Source organism: Dipodomys spectabilis, unplaced genomic scaffold (genome assembly GCF_019054845.1).
Source record: "Dipodomys spectabilis isolate Male_0828 unplaced genomic scaffold, ASM1905484v1 ptg000349l, whole genome shotgun sequence".
NCBI classification, from domain to species: domain Eukaryota; kingdom Metazoa; phylum Chordata; class Mammalia; order Rodentia; family Heteromyidae; genus Dipodomys; species Dipodomys spectabilis.
Window position 1 is genome coordinate 1,775,857 of NW_024871026.1, and position 19,991 is coordinate 1,795,847.

Consider the following 19,991-nt stretch of genomic DNA (forward strand, 5'->3'; position numbering starts at 1 on the left):
ACCACCATTGGAGACCACTTCTGGCAGGAAATTGCATGAGGTTTGAAAATCCAATAAAGATACAAAGGCAAAAAGTAGGGATGTGGGCAAAAAGAGATGATGGACAGAGCACTGGTCTGGAATAGATTAAAAACGAAAATGAAAAAAGGAAAAACAGAAGAATGGAGTGGAAGTATGATTGATGAGGTCCTGGGTTACTAAATACAGTAATGTAAAAATGTAGCCCAATCCAAACACAAAAGGAGTAAATTTATTACTCATGGGTATATAGAGATATATTTAGTGAGAGTACAGAAGGAATGTCAAATGTAAAACTGCCACAAAGGGATTTTTTCTCTTTCTTCTTTGGTGCTAGATGGCGACTCAAACTTAGGACCTGACTCTGGTTCATTGGCTATTAGTCTACCAACTGGGCCACACCTCCATCACCACATGCAAATCGTCTCAGCTTCTCATGCTTCTGTTCAGCAGTACATGCATTCTTTTGATTGCCCACTGGGTTTGCACATGACACTCCAGTGACAGCTCAAGCTGCAGCCTCTTGTAGAGGTAGGGGTAATTAGGTTCCCACTGCAAAATCTCTTCTAAACTGAGTGGGGTGCCTCTTGCCTATGCTCTTGCTATAAAGGAAGTGAGGTGTGTGGGTGATGGTAGGAAGGCAGCTTAGACAGGGGGAAAGAAAACAAAAAATTTCCCTATCAAGTGACCCTAGGGCTTAAGTAAGCACTATGTGGACCTACCTCCAGGCACTCAGCCTCTGGAATGACCACTCTCAGCTATCAATCCTCGGTTTGCACGGCCACAGCTGTCTGGAGGTTGGCTTCAGGATACCCCACTTTCCCCTGCTCTGTGCATTCTAATTGAGCTCCCCATGAGTGCATGAGTTCCAAAGGTTGCAGTGTCCATGCTGCAGCCCCTCGGGTTTCAGGCTATGACTGTAGCCACTGCTTCAGATTCCCCTACATTACTGCTGCCTCTTTTTGGCTTTTGCCCTTTTGCCTTTTTGGCTCTTTGCCCTCATCCCTGGCCTGTCAGAGCCAAAACGGACCTCCAGGAGGACCCCTCCACACATGCACCAAATGTACCCTGGACTCCCAGTGACTCCTGGTGGTCAGTAGGACTTATATGAACACTAGGAGAGCCTGAAGATAAATGTTACACACACATGAAAACTAGTATGATGGCTTGACCTTCAAGGTCTCTAGAAATGAAGGTTTGACACCCATAAATTTTGCTTCACTATGAATTTTCTATTTTCACACTTAACACCATATACTTTCCTTGTGCTTCCTTTATTGGGTTTTGTCTTACTCTTTCCAAAGAATTATTCTAGTGCGGGCTGATACCATGTCTCTGGTGATGACACCAACAGACCCAAGAGGAAAAGGAAGTGGGACATGGAGTACCCATCCTTTCCAAAAGAGTCCACCACAGGCCAGAAGAGCAATTCTTAGGACAGTGGGCACAGTTTCTGCCTCCCTCTCTGAATCATGGCTCAAGTTTGGAAAAGGATTTCAGGACACCTGAAGTATAGAATTATTGAAATACTGAATTATCTCCAAGACCAAAGAAACAACCACATCTTGTACATTGATCTCAAAAATATACCATGGAGTTCCAGTGAAAATGATCACTTAGATGAAGATAAGACACTGTTTAAAATACAGAGAAACAATGGGAATGCCACTAGAATAGGCAGGGATAATTTGTGTGCAGAAGATATGGACAAGGGAGATGAATTGCAGTTGATTAACTGGGAAATGGACAGTGACAGAGAAGAAACTATTAAAGGCAATTAATGTGAAGATGGAAAGGGTGCCATGGAAATCTCAGATGGTGATTCTCTTGCAAGTAGTTATTCTTTGGCAAGTGATGATAGGAAACCTGAGCTTCCTAAGGCAAGACCTGGCTTTATTGCTTAGCTGGACTAAAACTGAAGATTCTCCTGCCTCAAGTTCATGAATTCTGGGATTACAGTCATGCACTACCACATTCACATTCCTGTTTGAAAGATTTAACTCTTATGCTAGATTATTGATTTTTCACCTTTGAACTTTATAAGCCTTACTTCGACATTTCTGGACCTTGCCATGAACATGTGTCTGAATTATGAGGAAAGGATCGTTCCAAAAGCTTCCCATACTGAAACACCTACCTTGGGTACCTGTCAACTCACTCTGCTCATCTGGCCTTTGTGGAGATGTCCCTTCTGCTCTGGTCATTAAAAGTTCTGCCAGATTCTCATCTGCTTACCAGAAGAACACAGAGGTGGAGGGTTTAATATGGCAATGAGAAAGAAAAAAATTATTTCACTGAAACTTCTGTTATTTGCCTTATTTTTGTTTGTCATGTTTACTTGCTCACAGATTACATTCTTTTTATGGTATGATGGAGTAATACATTTATTTTCCTAAGCATTTATGTTTAGTTATTTGTTTTCATTGAGACAAACTTCTGAGAAAGAACAACTAGCCTCATGTTCATTTCCACAAATGGATGTTTTGTTTTTCATAATCCCTTGTAAGACAATAATTATTGGTCTGGAAAGTCAGGAAATAGAAACAGATTAAAACTTTTAACAAGACATATTTATTTGTGACGTCAGTAGGCTTGGATTTTTAGTCTAAACTATGTGTGACTAGTATTCAGTCTGGTCCACTCAGATGACAAACTTTTGGAGGTTTTGTTTTATTTTCTTGGCAAACCATTAAACATTTCTTCAGAGAACATAAAAATCAGACTTTCTTCTCTTCATAGAGTGCACTATGCTTCAGATCATTCATCTGTAACCCTCAGCCAAAATCCAGTGCATTTGCTTTTGATTTATTGGAGTAGTCTAGCTGCCAAAAATAAGGGAAACCATGCAGCCTGTGTTCTCTGAGTCCGGATTACTTCCCACAATATAATGTTTTCCCAGTCTTTCCACATTGTTACAAATGGTAGTCAATCATGCTCTCTGATGGATGAGTGGGGTTTGTGTGTGTACACACACACACACACACACACACACACACACACACACACACACACACACACACACATACACACACATATATATATATATATATATGTAACCTCATACATATATGCCACATTTTATTGATCCATTCATGATTTAAGGTTTTTCTTGTTATTGGAAAGTGAGAGACATGAACCTTATCACCCGGTTTGTGGGCAGAGACATGAGCTCTTGGAGCAACAGTCCTGACTCTTGTTACTCTTTTTTTATGGTCTGAAGTGGCAACAGCTGATCAACTATTAATTTGTTCATTTTTGTAAATTCTGGGACCTGATCTCAGTGGCCGTGCACTGTCCCTACACTTTTTTGTTAAGTCTAACACACAAACACTTGAGCCACAGCAGCACTTCTGCTTTCTCTGGATATGTGGTTACTGAGGAATCGAAACCAGGGCTTCATGCATGCTAGGCAAGCACTTTTTTTTTTTAATTTTATTTTATTTTATTTGAGAACATACTGTACAGAGGGGTTACAATTACATGGGCAGGATAATGCATACATTTCTTACCAAGCATTACAGCCTCCTCCTTTGTTTACACTTCAACTCCCTTCCCCCCCACCCAATCATATCCCCCCTCCCCCCCCACACACCGACATTGTAAAGTTGGTTTTGACATGACATTTTGTACTTCTCATTGTTGCAACAGGTCCACCTGAATCCTTAAACGACTTGTTTGTCCCCGTCTCCTCCACATGTTATACTGACATCAAATATAGTGAAAGCGGGGGTTACACTGTGGGGGAGGGACATACAAAGCAACAAAGAAATAATCTTATAAATGCGTTAGAAACACATGCATGAAAGAAACAAAAACATTAAAATACATATTTGAGGGATCGTTTTCCTAACATCACATTATCTGACTTTTTCCGCTTGACTCATACCTATACTACATATTGCAAATAAGGGAAACCATGGGACCTATGTTTCTTTGGGCCTGGCTTACTTCACTTAATATAATTTTTTCCAAGCCTTTCTATTTCCTAACAAATGGGGCAATGTCATTCTTTCTGATGGAGGCATAGAATTCCATTGTGTATATATACCACATTTTCTTGATCCATTCATCTACTGAGGGGCATCTGTGTTGGTTCCATATCTTAGCTATGGTAAATAGTGCTGCAATAAACATAGTTGTGCTGGGAGCTTTAGTGTGTTGTTGATTGTGAACATTTGGGTAAATGCCCAAAAGTGGGATTGCTGGGTCATAGGGGAGTTCTATGTGAAGTCTTTTGAGGAACCTCCATAATGCTTTCCAAAGTGGTTGAACAAGTTTACATTCCCACCAACAATGAAGTAGGGTTCCTTTCTGTCCACATCCCCTCCAGCATCTGTTGTGGTTAGAGTTCTTGATTTTTGCTGTTCTAACTGGAGTGAGGTGATATCTCAATGTTGTTTTGATTTGCATTTCTTTTATGGCTAGGGATGTTGAACATTTCTTCATGTATCTATTGGCCATCCTTCTTTCTTCTTCAGAGAAGTTTCTCTTTAAGTCTTTCGCCCACTTACTTATTGGGCAGTTGTTTCTTTGAGGATTTGTTGTTGGGTGGTTTAATTTTTTGAGTTCCAAGTATATTTTAGATATGAGACCCTTGTCCGTTGTATGTCTAGTAAAGATCTTCTCCCAATCCGTGGGCTTTCTATTGATCTTGCTAGCTATGTCATTTGCCCTGCAGAAGCTCTGCAACCTTATGCAATCCCATTTGTCCAACCTTTCTTTGATTTGTTGTGTTTCCGGGTCTCTATTCAGAAAATTTCGGCCTGAGCCAAGGAGACCTAGGGTTTCTCCTATTCCATCCTGTAATGTTTTCAGAGTGTCTGCTTTAAGTTCAAGGTCTTTGATGCATTTGGAGTTGATTCTGGTACAGAGTGATATATAAGGATCTAGCTTTAGTTTTCATAAGAACAGACCGCAGGACCAATGGAATAGAATTGAAAACCCAGAAATGAACCTACAGACCTATAGCCATCTAATCTTCGATAATGGAGCTAAAACAATAGAATGGAAGACAGACAGCCTCTTCAGTAAATGGTGCTGGCAAAACTGGTTAACTACATGTAGGCAAGCACTTTATCACGGGGCCAGCTTCCCTGTCCAAGATTTTATTTTTTAAAAACTAACATGTAATAGAAAAAACTACATGAACAACTATATTACAGCAGGCAAACTCCTTGATTAGAACCATGGCATCTCTGGCCAGAAACCTGGGACACCAGGTCTTTGCCACATATCTCCTATGCAGTGAGCTTTTATCCACTGATCAACATTTCATTGGCCTGAAAGGAAGCAGAGTGATGTGTTGTGAAACATGATGCAAGCAGACAGAGGGGGCCTCATTCCTCAATGTCAACACTGAGGATGGGTATTCACTAATCCCAGACCCTCGGAGAGGGGTTGTGCTAGTGGACACCAAGTATAAATTGTGTAGGATCATAATCCAATGGGAAGATAGGCTAGGCGATTAAGAGATATAACCTTATTGAGAATCACATGGACTCCAAAACTGTGAACTAAAAAACATCTCTTTGGTTTGTGGTTATTGTTCTAACTTCCTTTTTCTGTACTCTGTCTTCTAAAGCCAGCTCTCATGTGTGAACTCTTCATATGCAATAAAATAAGCCATAAATAAGGCCAAATAATTGATAATCTTATGGAAGTGAGCCAGGCATAGAATGGCTGTCTGGGGATTCTTTTCCTATATGACTTATGAAAATTGACTTATTCATGAGATACAGAGACCATGATCTAATGGCTGAGGGTATTGCTGCTGGATATCACCTTAGAGATCACATTTCAACACGTGGATATAACTATAAGAGAAAAAGAGACCAAAACGTTCATGTTCCCAAAATTATTGCCATACTGAGTGAGTCTGACACATGACATCCCATGACTGTATGGTGCAAGTGAACATTCTTTTGTTTTTAAAACATGTAGTATATACATATATACATGCTTATACACATTACACTGACTTTAACTTTGTCCAAAGTTTTCATTTTGGTTTCAGAGGAAAGTGTTTGGATTTCACCATTCCAGAAACAGTCTCCCTCTGGGTGAGTAGGTGAGAATGGGTCAAATGATGACTTCCTTCTTTGTTTCCCTGGCAGTGCTGAAAACCAGACCAAGAGCTTCTGGTCTTCAGGTAAACAAATTGTTGATAGAGACTCCCTTCTCAAGAGATGCAATCGTCATGAATAGTGCTTACAGGACACTACAGTTTCCAGTACTGTTTTACTTCCACAAGTGCACAGAGCACACGAGCGAATGCTGGAGGGCACATATGTGGCTGATTCTCCTTTAAGAGGGGCAGAAGGGATGAACACAGTGGCAGGAAACCTGTTCCTCAGCAGAAAGCCTTGCAAGATTCTGAACATGATCCTATGTGAGGCTGGCTATTTGACCACAGTCTTGGGCAGGTCATGAGCATCTGAAGAGTGTGGAAGTTTCTGCTAAGCCAAAGGTTGACTAGCAGCCTCTCCTTGGGGGAAAAGGATGGTCTATAAGTAAACACTTATTAGAAATGTCACTAAACCTTGTTTTTAAATTAAGTCAGTTCTTCAAGGCAGAGAATTGAGAATGGATAAAGGAGAAGGGTCCTAGGACCACTGAATTTTCCCATCTTAGAGCATCATTTTCTTTCTCAACATACAGTAGAGAAACCACAGCTTAATCCCCCAGTCAAGCAGGAACTATATTCTCAACACAGTATATGCCAACATGTTCAGGTTCAGAGAACCCAGTGATAGTGGTTCCATTATGTTCTCCACAGTCACTTTTCTCTTTTTTGAGATCGGGTCTAAGTAGGCCTTTGGGCTAAGCTACATGTGTATGTGGATCAGAGGCATGTACCAGCATGCCTAGCTTCGTTACTACTTTTTATGTTTTCTGCCTTTTGAAGGTCAGTCAATAGCGCTAACATGGCTCTCTCCCATTTGTCTTCTATTCATGCCCTTACATGGTTCTCTTCATCTGGTCTAACTGGAGCCATCTGTCTCTAGCCATCATACTGTTATGGTGGCCCATCTTGCTTCTTTCAAGCTAGCTCCATACACATCTGTTTGTTACTAGGGAGACTTTCCTGACTTGTGCTTTTCTCTTTTCCAAATGCCTGATTGTGCAGGACATTGAAAGGAATTCCTGAATTTTCCCAAGAGTGTAAATGACTAATTCAAAGCTGTGAAAAGTTTCCCACTTAAACACACAAGTAGTAGGCCAGGATTGGTGGCTCACACCTGTAATCTTAGATACTTAAATCTGGAGGATGGTGGTTCCAAGTCCAGCCTAAGCAGAAAAGTCTTGAGATCCCACCTTCAAAATAATCACAAAAGAAGGGCTGTATGTATAGCTTAAAGTGACCCTACAATCTGAGCAATAGCTGTCATAGTATAGGTCACTTTGTCCTTCTTGTAGCACAGGCTCTTTAGTCCCAGGTTTGTACTAATAGCAACTCTTCAATTCCAACTTTGCGTATGTGTGTGTATGTGCACAACTTCACACACTCATGCACTTTTTGTGTACACCGAGTATTAATTAAGGTGCAGGTGCTTATGTTGCAGAGACTTCAAACAAATTTGAATCTTTCCAAATACAATGAACCATCAAGAATTCTACCACTGTCATTATTCAGTACAAAGTTTCCATTTCCAAAATGCCATTTTGCTAGATGGTGTTTATCTATCCAAATTTACTTAGTCTTTCCTCTACTTGACCCTCATCCTCCCATACCATTGCACATCCATACACTCCCCAGATTATTGCTTACAATGATCATACCATGTTCCTGAAATAAGGATTCTTTAGTGAAAGAATTAGCATTTAATTGTTAGCAAGTCACCTTCTTCAGTAATAACTCACAACGAGCTTAAAGTTCTACCCTTAATTTGGTCGGGCTAGGTGGACACAGCATAGTAAAATGGACAAAACATCATTTCAATGTCAGGTAGAGCACTATGGGACCTGACCTCATACCAATTTGTGTTAACATGGCCCTCACAGGTGAGGGCAGAATACCTTCTTGTCCTTGTGGGACTCCTGAATTTCAGGGAAGCAGGAAGCTGAGACTGAGCCCAACCCTTACACTTCTCAGATTGCTGGCCAAGTTTCAGAAAAACTCAATAATCTGCCCAACGAAGGTATGCCAAGCTACAGGTGAAGAAAAGACAGGAGCTGAAAATTTGGCATGGAATTTCTGAGAAGACACCTTAATACTTACTAAGAACTTATGGCTTTTAGAAATGGCTCAGGATTGGTTGTGGTCAGACAGTGTGGGCATGCAAGACAATGAGGGGACTGGCAACTTCAATACAGTGTCATACAATAGTGACAAAAAGAAAATAACCCCAAATGGGGCTTCACTAGTCATCTACCTGATATCAAAGTATTGTGTCTGACCAGTACTGATTGTGAACCTGGACTGCTGGGCATAGGACATAGGATGTGAATTGAGTTATAAATGGAGGGATGGGTTGATGATGATAATTGTCAAAAGCAACAGTACACTCACATCTACTGGGAATCTGTCATAAAGGGACAGTGCACTCAACCATATGAACCCATTAGCACTGCTCATTCTTGGTTGCTGGCCAATCACTTCCTGGCTTATCAAACAACATGCCAAGTGGCAATGGTTTGGTGGACACAAAGGGCTAGCATATAAATATCAGTGAATACCTGGCATGTTAGTGGAGAGTACCAAGTCTTGGCCACCCTGCACTGCTCATTCCCAAGGTTCTCAGCCTGTTAGCTCCTTGTGGCAAACTCACTTCTCCGATGGGAACAGGTACTGCCTGCAGGCCTCCCTGTCTTGCGCTCCAGGTCTCAAAAGTCCCCCAAAGGCTGGTCTAAAAGTGTGGGACCTTAATGCAGGCAAAGCCCAAGTGTTGGAAATTCCAATTCATAGCAGTGACAGGGTGCTGCAGAGCTCTGTAATGTGTTGTACCTCCAAGGGAAGGAGGCACTATTGGTACATGAATGCAACAGGGTTTCCTGATCCTCCCTGCCCAACAGCAGCTATTCTGGCTTGAGCAGTACAAAGGAATGGGGCATGAGACACCTTGGGGACAAGCACCCACCAGTAGAAGGGTGGCTAGGGCAGGTACATCTACAAAGAACAGTGCCAGTACTGGGGGGCTGTGCTCTTTTATCAACTTCTCCACATTTCACTTTTCAAAAAAATCTTAGACTTTAAAGTAAGTTTCAACCTATGGAAAATTTACATTAGTGTTTCTCTGGGCTGTCCCAGCTCTCCCTCAATGCACATGTCATAAAACGTATTAATCAAAGCCAGAACATTTCCATTGAAGTCATATTAGTCACTTAACACAAACCCTATGCCAACCTCACCATTGCCTACTTCTGCCCACCCTTCTCTCACTCAGGAGTCTATCTGGCCCTGCAGATTCCTGCTCTCTTTCCCTTTGAGGAACAAAAGTGCCCACCATACCTCCATGGTTAGACATCGTGAAGGGTTCCACTCAGCATTTGCTGTCTTTGTAGGCATAGATTGTTGAATGTCAACAGACTCTTCCTCTTTGCCAGCAGTCCACAGAGCAACAGATGCTACAGTCATCTCAGCGAATCTCACTGGGACACGAGGTCACCAAGCTTACACTTGTTCATGGTACTCGTGTTAGAAGTCAGAGTCTTGTACTTAGTAGGTAGGTGACCTATACTCCAATTTTGTGCTGGTCATTTTTAAGTTGTGATCTTGCTTCCTATCCAGGTAGATGCCAGGGCCTGGACTCACCTATTTTAGGCTTCCTATTTTAATGAAGCTGATATGCATCCCTAGCTTAAGAGGAGATGTCACCCACTTTTTGGCCTGGGTTGGCCCTGAATAATGATCATCCACATCTCAGCATCCTAAATAGTTAGGATTACACAGGCGACTCCCAGCTCCAATGTGCCTTCCTTCTCAACACTACCCACTCAGCAGTGACTGACAGTTTTCTCTCCTCAGTTACTCTTACCCTCTGGAATTTCAGAGAGGGGACACACATTTTCTTCTTCATTGTACTCTAATTGCTCCCAAGATTGCCTGAAATTGTACTGTCTATCTCCCTTCATTGTAGGTTCCATAAGGAAATGATACCCCCAGATCCTGGATGTTTATGCATGAGGATGTAGGTCCCAGTGACACAGAGGTAAACTTAGTTATGAACCCCAAAGGGAAGTCCTGCTACTCCAGCTGTGGGCTGTCAGTTCCTTCTGCAACTCTCTCAGCTACAGTCATCCTCCATGCACTCGCCACACTGATGGGTATGAAGACAGCATCATGCCAATTGGCCAGGTCAAACTCTGGGCACCCAGTGATGGAGCTGGAGGAGTTGCACTTGTCCCCCTATCCAACCTGACATCCAGTCCCTCCCTTCAACAGGGTTCAATCTCTGTGGATGCTCCTCTCTACAAAGTCAGTCTCTCTCTAGAAGTAAGGAACAGGTATATGTAATTGAGAAAAAGCAAGCACAATCTCTCATCATGAATGGGCTAACTTAAATAGTGAAAAAAACCCACAAATTTATACTGAACCCCTCTCCCCACTTCTTTTATTTATGTAAGTTTGCTCCCTAATTGCTTTTGTGTGTCTGTTTTGGGAAGTATATGGGTACAGGTGCAGGGTTGGGGTTGTGAATACTAGGACTTGAAGTCAGGTCCTTTGGCTCTTAACCTTTGTACAAGGCTGGCACTCTTACCATTCCAGCCACTGGTCCACTTGTGGCTTTTTCCAGGCTAAATGAAATAAGAATCTCTTGGGTTTCTCTGCCTACACTGGCTTCAAACTGCAATTCTGGTATCAGCCTCCCAAAAGGCTAGTATTACAGGTGTGTGTGTGAGCAACTGGTGCATCGCCTCCCACTGCCACTTTAAAAGGGCAGCCTTTAGCTTGTGAAGATAAAGAACAATTCTTGATAGAAAACTGTGTATCAGTGTGATTTATACAGATCTGGAGGCTCCTCATAGGAGGAATGGCCTCCTGGGAAGGATTCACAGCACTACCTGAACCAAATAGATTTGATGAAATGTCCTCAGAGAACACACCGGGTACTCTGAGTAGAACAACACCCAAACCATAGATTCTTAAGAAATTGTCTAAAATACGGCTGGGAAGGTGGCTCAGTGGTAGAGCGCTTGCCTTGCATGCTCAAGGCCCTGGGTTCGATTCCTCAGCACCACATAAGCAAAAAGAAAAAACCGGAAGTGGCGCTGTGGTTCAAGTGGTAGGGTGCTAGCCTTGACCTGAAGAGCTGAGGGACAGCGCCCAGGCCCAGAGTTCAGGCCCCACGACCGGACCCCCCCCCCCAAAAAAAAAGAAATTGTCTAAAATAATTTTTTAACCAAGGTACTCACAGATGCGCCTCCCATAATCTTGGGAAAGATAACAGTAGAGCAGCCATCTGGATACTGTCCGAAGTGGTTATAGGGTGTTTGGAACCAAGCGATTTCCTTGGCCCAAACCACATCACAAAGAGGCAATATGGATGCTCCTACTCCAATGGCTGGGCCCTTTACCGCTACAATATTAGGCTTCTTAATGAAAGTATTCACTAAATTTCTAAATTAAAAAATATAAATGGGGAACAAGTAATAACATTGCATGTGTGAGCAGATGACAAAAATCTATTCTAGATTGCAAGTTGCCAAACAGAAAACGTGCAAATCATAAAAGCTAAGATTTGTTAAAAAGCCTTCTCCCAGAAAAGGTAGACTGTGGATCTACTGGCTGCATGTTGTAAAAGCTTACCTCCAGCCTGGATATCACGCAGAGGTGGCTGCTGCCACCGGTTGTAGATGACATAGCCAGAAGTGCTTTGGGTATTTACAGTGTCTCTTGGCCACTCTGACCATTATATGTAGCATTTCCAACTTTCTCTTTGAATACCCAAGGATCATACTGACTTTAGGGCGTTCTTGTGTTGAAGAAAGAGAAAATTCAGAGTGAACTTGGCACCAAGATTGTCTTGTAGTAACTGAATTATTATTGATTAAGGGTTATAACCTGCCCCTGCTAGGAGACTTTACACATTGAATCTGGAAACAACGGGTATTTTCTAAGGTCTTATAAACTGGACTAAATTAACTTAGGGATATGGAGCTAGGCTAATTTAAGGCATGAGGTTGGAAAGAAACATCATTAAACATCCCAATGCCTGTATCCCATTATGTGTTGGTGGATGCTAATGCCACAGGAGATTGGAGAGCAAAGCAGGCATGGGGGAAGGTGGCCTTTGCAGGGGACAAGAAATTGCCATAAAGCACAGCCAATGCTTTGCTGGAGTTTGTTTTTACAAGCTTTGTAGTTCCAGGGAGGTTGATGCTATACTATATAGGGAATCTGCTTCTTCCTCCCCTGCCATACAGCTGATTCTGTTTTCAGAGGTGGTTTCTTGTTCTGATTTCACATAGTAGAGGAAAGCATGAACTTATACCTACATATATACAAAGTGATTCTTTTTATGTAGTTTGAATCTGACCATTGAAGAACACTACAAGTTTTCATATACAGAGTTCTAAGCCAGGGCTTTACTGAAAACAGCCATTGAGACACTTCCTACTAATTCCCCATCCTCTGAACACTATCAAGATGGAATATAGTCCTGCATCTCCCCTTGCCCACCATGTAACTCCCCACCACAAGTCCTGAGGGTTGAACTCAAGATCTTCTGTTTAGTTGGCTGGCATTTGACTATTTGAATCACACTTCCAGTCCTATCTTCACTAAGCACTTGGAGGCTCAATTTTAACCGACTTTTCTTTTTTGGGGGAGAGGGTCTGGTCGTAGGGCTTGAACTCTGGGCCTGGGCACTGTCCCTAGCTCTTCAGTGCAAGGCTAGCGTTCTACCACTTGGGCCACAGCGCCATTTCTGGCTTTTTTTCTTTTTGCTTATGTGGTTCTAAGGAATCAAACCGAGGGCCTCAGGCATGCAAGTCAAGCGCTCTACCAAGGAGCCACCATCCCAGCCTTTAACAGACTTTTCTAATTGAGCTTGCCAAGATAGTCTGGATGGATTTCAGACATTTGAGTAGCTAGGATTACAGATGTGAACCACCTGTATCCCTCTAGATTATATTGTAAGGAGGGAGGTTGGGAAGTTTATAAAGAACACAGGAGTACAGGGCTTGCAGAAGAAGATTCCAGCAACTGGTGTGAGGTATAGTTCATTAGGTGAGGCCGACCTCATCTCAACTTTGCCATTTGCCCCCAAGGTTAGTAATGTTTTTACACTGCAAGAATTAATTCTTTTAAATGAGCAAGCTACACTAATATCTGAGTATTCTAAATGAGATGGCACAGGCCTTGTTAAAAAGTTCACACTGGGGTTTAATGATAAAGCTGTGGTGCATAAACACATAAGAATCAAAAACTGTCCACTATTCCATACTTATCCCATGATATATTTGTACATATATAAAAAATTCTGCGTCTCAAAGTCTATGATGAAAATCAATACCAGGATTGATACAGGATTAATACATTGTTTTATAACTGCAATTTCTATTTTTGCCCTGGTGTGATAATAATGTCAAATGAAGTTATGTCTCTGTTTTAGAGATCCATGCTAAATTTACCATCAGCCCTCCTCAGAGGAAGAGTGCCATGATGATGTGTGAATTCATTTGTAAATATGAGTTGAACAGAACTCAATTTGTTAAAACACAGCGACCCATCAAAGCTTTGTAGAAATGACTTGTCAGGAGAGACCTCCCCAGGCCACAAAAGCTGTAGTTTCATGAATTCCAAAATTCCAGCTGCAGTATATGTAGCTGTAAGAGATCATGATGGACCTAAAAAGAAAAATGTGTACAACTTTGTTAGGGTATATATAGGGGTTTTCTTTGCTATCCATGGGTCTTGAACAAGGGCCTGGCCACTGTTTCTGAGCTTCTTTTTTATTGTGAAACTACCATACAGAGGGGTTACAATTACATGGTCAAGATAATGAGTACATTTCTTATCAAGCATTGTTGCCTCCTCCTTTGTTTCCCCATACCATCTCTTCCCCTCTCTACCCCCCACACCCTCCTACCACCACCCACCCCACCCACCCCAGTCCCTCACCCGACCAAAGTTGTAAAGTTTGTTTTTCAACATAACGTCTTGTATATCTCATTGTTGCAATGGGTCCAACTCTAACCCAATTTAAACGATTTGTTTTTTCCCTTCCCCTCCACAAATTATATCAACATCAAATACGTGAAAGCAGGCTTATACCATGGTGGAGGTACATACAAAGCAACAAAGAAATCATCTTTTAAATATGTTGGAAAACAATCACAGAAAGAAAAAAAAAGACATTTGAATCCTTATCTTGGAGTTCATTTGAACTAACATCAACTTGTCTGACAGTTTCTGTTTGTCTTAGACATATACTAGTTATTGCAAATAAGGGAAGCTTTGGGACCTATATTTCTTTGGGCTTGCCTTACTTCACTTAATATAATTTTTTCCAAGTCTTTCCATTTCCTAACACATGGGACAATGTCATTCTTTCTGATGGAGAAATAGAATTCCAAGGTTAGTCTTCTACCGAGTTCCAACAACACTTCCAGCTTTTTCTGAGTAGTTTATTGGAGATAAGAGTCTTATAGACTTTATTTTCTGGGCTAGCTTCAAACTGCAATCATCAGATTTCAGCTCCCTGAGTAGCTAGGATTACAGGCATGAACTAACAGGCTCCTGGTTTTTATATATAACTTTAAAAACTTACAATTAAAGCCCACAAAGATTAAAAGGTGCACAATGCAGCATACTCAATTTTTATTTTTTCCCACTGGATCATCGGTGAACTGAGTTAAAGATTTGCCACAAAATTAGTTTATGAAGACAGAATTCCTTCTGCGAAGACACTTGACAAGGTCAGATAATAAGTCAGACCCTCATAGAAAGGAGTAGGAATTGTCTCAGAAAACCAGGCAACAAGATCTGAATTAGGAAGTAGTGTGCTGCCTTCCTCAGCTTACTCAGCTTTATTATCTGAAGAAGGAAGGATTGAGTGGGAAGAGGTCAAGTTCTAGGGGCAGTTTTGGGGTTTATTTTGCTCTCTCTCTCTAAATCCTCTAGTATCGGACTGCTGAGTAATAGCCTCTTCCTTTGAAAACTCCCCACGTTATCTCACTCTATCATGAGAGGAGATCTCACTTCTGTGGAGAGGAGCTTGCTTTTGCATCCTTCAGACACATAGTCTGCAGACATCAAAAGACCAATGCTACAAATGGAACCCAAGCTACTCAGTTTTATAAATGATGTAAGGGCCATTTCATGACAATTAATCTGCAAACTGACCATCATCAATCCAATAGTTGAAATAGCAGCCCTAGACAGTGGATGATGTAAGATGTTATTTGATCTGCATTCTCACTTCCCTTCCTTTCCATTTTGGATATTTGCCACAATGTGGATCTTAGCATCAAAATGTTTAAGAAATTGAGACATGACCCCAGAGAAATAAGCAAAAAAAATATACAGAAAGATTGTTTTGTGTAATGTCCCATTTAGACAAATAAAGTTTATTTAAATAAACTGAGTAAGAAAGAAAAAGTTTAAGTGAAATTGTTTAAATAATTATTTTTTTCTGATTCTCCCATATTCCATTAAGAAAAATTCTCGTGACAAAAATAGATTCACTCAAAGCAGCAATAATGCAGGTTTTGCAGAAGCACAATGTTTCTGTTTCCTATAATATCAGCTGAACCTTCTGTGGGAGCCAGGAGAAGAACATGGCAGTGGGACGCTGGTAGAAAAAGTAGGAGTGAGGATCTAATGAAAACATGCATCGAAAATCACCTAAAAGTGCAAGAGATGCGGTTTCTGTTTAACTATCTGTATCTATCATTTTTCTTTTTCTAACCCCAGTTCTACAAGCCTCAGCCACTGTCAAGGTCAGAGACTTGACAGTGGAGGAGGGAATAGGATGGAGAGCAGCAAGATTAGTGAGAGAAACTCCAAGCTGCACAGGAGAGGTGGTCTCACATAAGATGTACAAAGTCACCACAGAAGACAATGGTGTGTGTGTCTTTGTGTGTATGTGTGTGTGTGTGTGTGTGTGTGTGTGTGTGTGCGTGTGTGTGTAAAAAGTGAGGCTTAAAGTCATGCAACATATCCTGAACTATGGTTTAACAATAAGCAGTGTCCACACATTGATATGAGGTTTTGAAAGTCTAGAGCAGAATTATATCCAATGATTAAGGTTTATAATTTCAAGTCAAGTAATAAGGCAGTGCCTTCTAGTACTACATCACAAAACTCCAATTAGAGAACCCAGAATAATAATGGGATTATAGCATTTCAAACCATAGGCATGTTATTCTGGGGAATAATAGAGATGAGCAAGACTGAGGTCCCAGGCTAGTCTAGGCAAAGTGTTAACAAGAAGACCTTATCTCAAGAAATACTTCTGTCTAGGTGGTTCATGCCTGCAATCCCAGCTCTGAGGGAAGTGTATGGGCTCAATGCCCCAAAATTACTTTAAATACTGAAAGCAAGAAGGGGGCTGGAGGTGTGGTAGAGTGCATGCCTAGCATGTATAAGGCTTTGAGTCCAATCAAACAACAATACTATAAAAAAAAGCAAACAAATATAAGATGTGCTCATTAGATGGATTCAAATACCTATGCAAAGAAGCCATGAAAGTATGGCTTCTTTCCTCTCTATAAGAAATATTTAGAATTTGGTGAAGTTATGAGAAGTGTGCAGCACAAGTACTATGCAGCTGTACATTATCTATATAGCACTCTTAGTCACCATGCCTGAGCACTTGCTGGATTTCACTTAGACTTAAAATCAGTTATTGGCCTCTGATAAGCAGACATTTATGTCAGACCCATAGAAAGAGCAGATAAGTTAATTGAGTCAATTGAGTTAAATGATAGACATCTGGAAACAACCTGCTTAAACTGTATACAAAGGAAAACCACCAACACTAGAACTTAATATTTGGTTATGCCCAATGCAAATTGAGATGTATGCAATTGTAGAGCTTTCCTGGCCTTTGCAAGCTGGCTTTTCAGATACTAGTCAATGTGCATGCATAGAAAGCTCCATTGCTGTGTGCTCTGCCACATCACTAAGACCATCAGTGTTGTAGGATGATAGGGAAACTCCTCACAGAACACAACATAGCCATTGTTATCTTGCACAAATAAGAAAGCTGTCAAGCTGGGCACCAGTGGCCCATGACTGTGAACCTAGCTACTCAGGAGGCAGAGATCTAAGTATGACAGTTAAAATCCAGCCTGGACAGGAAAGCCCTTAAGATACTTATCTCAAATAAACCACCAGAAAACTAGCAGTGGCACTATGGCTCAAGTGATAGAGAGCTAGCCTTGAGCCGAAGAGCTAAGAGACAGTTTCTAGGCCTAGAGATCAAGACCAATGACCAAAAAAAAAAAAAAAAAAAAAGAAACAAACAAACAAAGAATAAAGAAAGAAAGAGAAAGAGAGAGGAAAGAAAGAAAAAGAGAGAGAGAGAAAGAAAGAAAGAAAGAAAGAAAGAAAGAAAGAAAGAAAGAAAGAAAGAAAGAAAGAAAGAAAGAAAGAAAGAAAGAAAGAAAGAAAGGAAGAAAGGAAGGAAGGAAGGAAGGAAGGAAGGAAGGAAGGAAGGAAGGAAGGAAGGAAGGAAGGAAGGAAGGAAGGAAGGAAGGAAGGAAGGAAGGAAGGAAGAGAAAATTGAAAAACAGAAAGACACCTGTCAAGATGAGAGCTATGGCAAAGCTTCAGCCTCTGCAGATAAAGACATCCTGACCTGGGAGATGGCCCAAGGACAGAGGAATTGCTCTTAGAAAGAGCAAAATTCCCACTGGGCACATACCACTAGAATGCAGCAGATGCCCAGCACATGCCCAGCCCAAGTCAGTGTGGCCAGAGTGATTAGCAGCCTAGCTGCCAAGTCCCCTCTGCTTCCCACCTCCTGGAAACATTGTGGACCAGCTCAGAAGGAGGTTTCAGAAGAGCATAAAGAGCCACGCAGCAAAGCAGTGGTGCAAAAGCACAAAGCACATGTCTCTCACCTCTGGGTTTACAGTTATTCTCAGATGATTTTGTGATAACAAGACTTGGAGGAAGCTTCCTGAAATTACTCTGTATCCATAGGCCCTCTTTGTCTGCCTCACACTGAAAGGCAACAACTTGTTTAAAGGCTGGTCTCCTCTGTCGCCAATAAATTCCTTTTCACAGTCATCAGTCCTGTAACAGACATATGTATGTTGGCTGATAGCACATCCATGAATGGGGATGTACCTGCCAAGGTTTTGAAATCACAGCGGTCCATGAAGTCCTATCACCAGTTGTCTTCCACTATCATCTCAGAATTAGATCTAAAGCAGGTCACAATTCCAGGACTTATCAACAAAACACTGTCCATATGAGAACCTTGTCAAAGTCTACTTCAAAGATACCTTTTAGTTTCATTCTATGTCTGACAGAATAACCACCCCCTATTTTTTGGTCTAGGATATGTACAGCTCTAAACTGGGAGACTTTTTGAGAATGAGATTAGAGAGAATGGGTCTCCTGGACAGGATCTGCTATAGGTATGACAAGGTGGAAGGAAAAAGGAAACAGCGTAAGGAAATATGATTAACAAGGCCAAAGTGGTCAAAAGAAATCTCTCCAGTGCAAGAAGGTCCTTCTGACAAACCTGTTCTTGTTGGGCCGTGGCCTGGTATGGTGGTGCCACTTTAGACTCTGGTCCCATTAGAGCAACATATATGTCAGGGCTTCTTCCTTCCATGGCCTAGGATGACTACGAGAGGTTCATTCCCTGTTCCTACCTCTGCTTTCTAAAAGGGTACATTCATCAAGGGGCTCTCTTCTTTCCCCCTACAAACATTCTACCAGTATTCCCTCATGACACAACTCTTCAGTGCCAATCTGTGTGTTTTTCCATGAGTCCTAATATTTTGTCTTCTGAGCTTAACATTTGTTTTTTTGTTGTTGTTGTTGTTGATTTTTTATTTTTTTACAATTTATTTTTATTTTATGTTTTTTCTTGCTGCAAAAATTAATTTTATTTAATGTGAAAATACTATACAGAGTGGTTACAATTACATGGGCAAGATAGTGAGTACATTTCTTATCAAGAATTGTAGCCTCCTCCTTTGTTTACCCTTCTCATCCTTTCCCATCCTCCCTGCCCCCCCACCCAATCCCCCCCGCTCCCTGCAAGTTGTAAAGTTCGTTTTCGACATGACAACTTGTACTTCCCATTGTTACAACAGGTCCACCTGTATCCTTATTGAACTACTTGTTTATCCCCTTCCCCTCCACAAATTATACCGACATCAAATATAGTGAAAGCAGGGGTTATACTGTGGGGGAGGGACATACAAAGCAACAAAGAAATAATCTTATAATTGCGTTAGAAACAAATGCATGAAAGAAAAAAAACATATTAAATACATATCTTAGGGTTCATTTTCCTAACATCACCTTATCTGACCTTTTCTGCTTGACTCATACATATACTAGATATTGCAAATAAGGGAAATCATGGGACCTATGTTTCTTTGGGCTTGGCTTACTTCACTTAATATAATTTTTCTGAGTCTTTCCATTTCCTAACAGATGGGGCAATGTCATTCTTTCTGATGGAGTCATAGAATTCCATTGTGTATATACCACATTTTCTTGATCCATTCATCTACTGAGGGACATCTGGGTTGGTTCAAGATCTTAACTATGGTAAATAATGCTGCAATAAACATAGTTGTGCTGGTAGCATTAGTGTGGTCTTGTTTGTAAACATTTGGGTAAATGCCCAAAAGTGGGATTGCTGGGTCAGAGGGGAGCTCTATATGGAGTCTTTTGAGGAACCGCCATACTACTTTCCAAAGTGGTTGAACAAGTTTACACTCCCACCAACAATGAAGTAAGGTTCCCTTCTGTCCACATCCCCTCCAGCAACTGTTGTTATTAGAGTTCTTGATTTTTGCCATTCTAACTGGGGTGAGGTGGTATCTCAATGTTGTTTTTA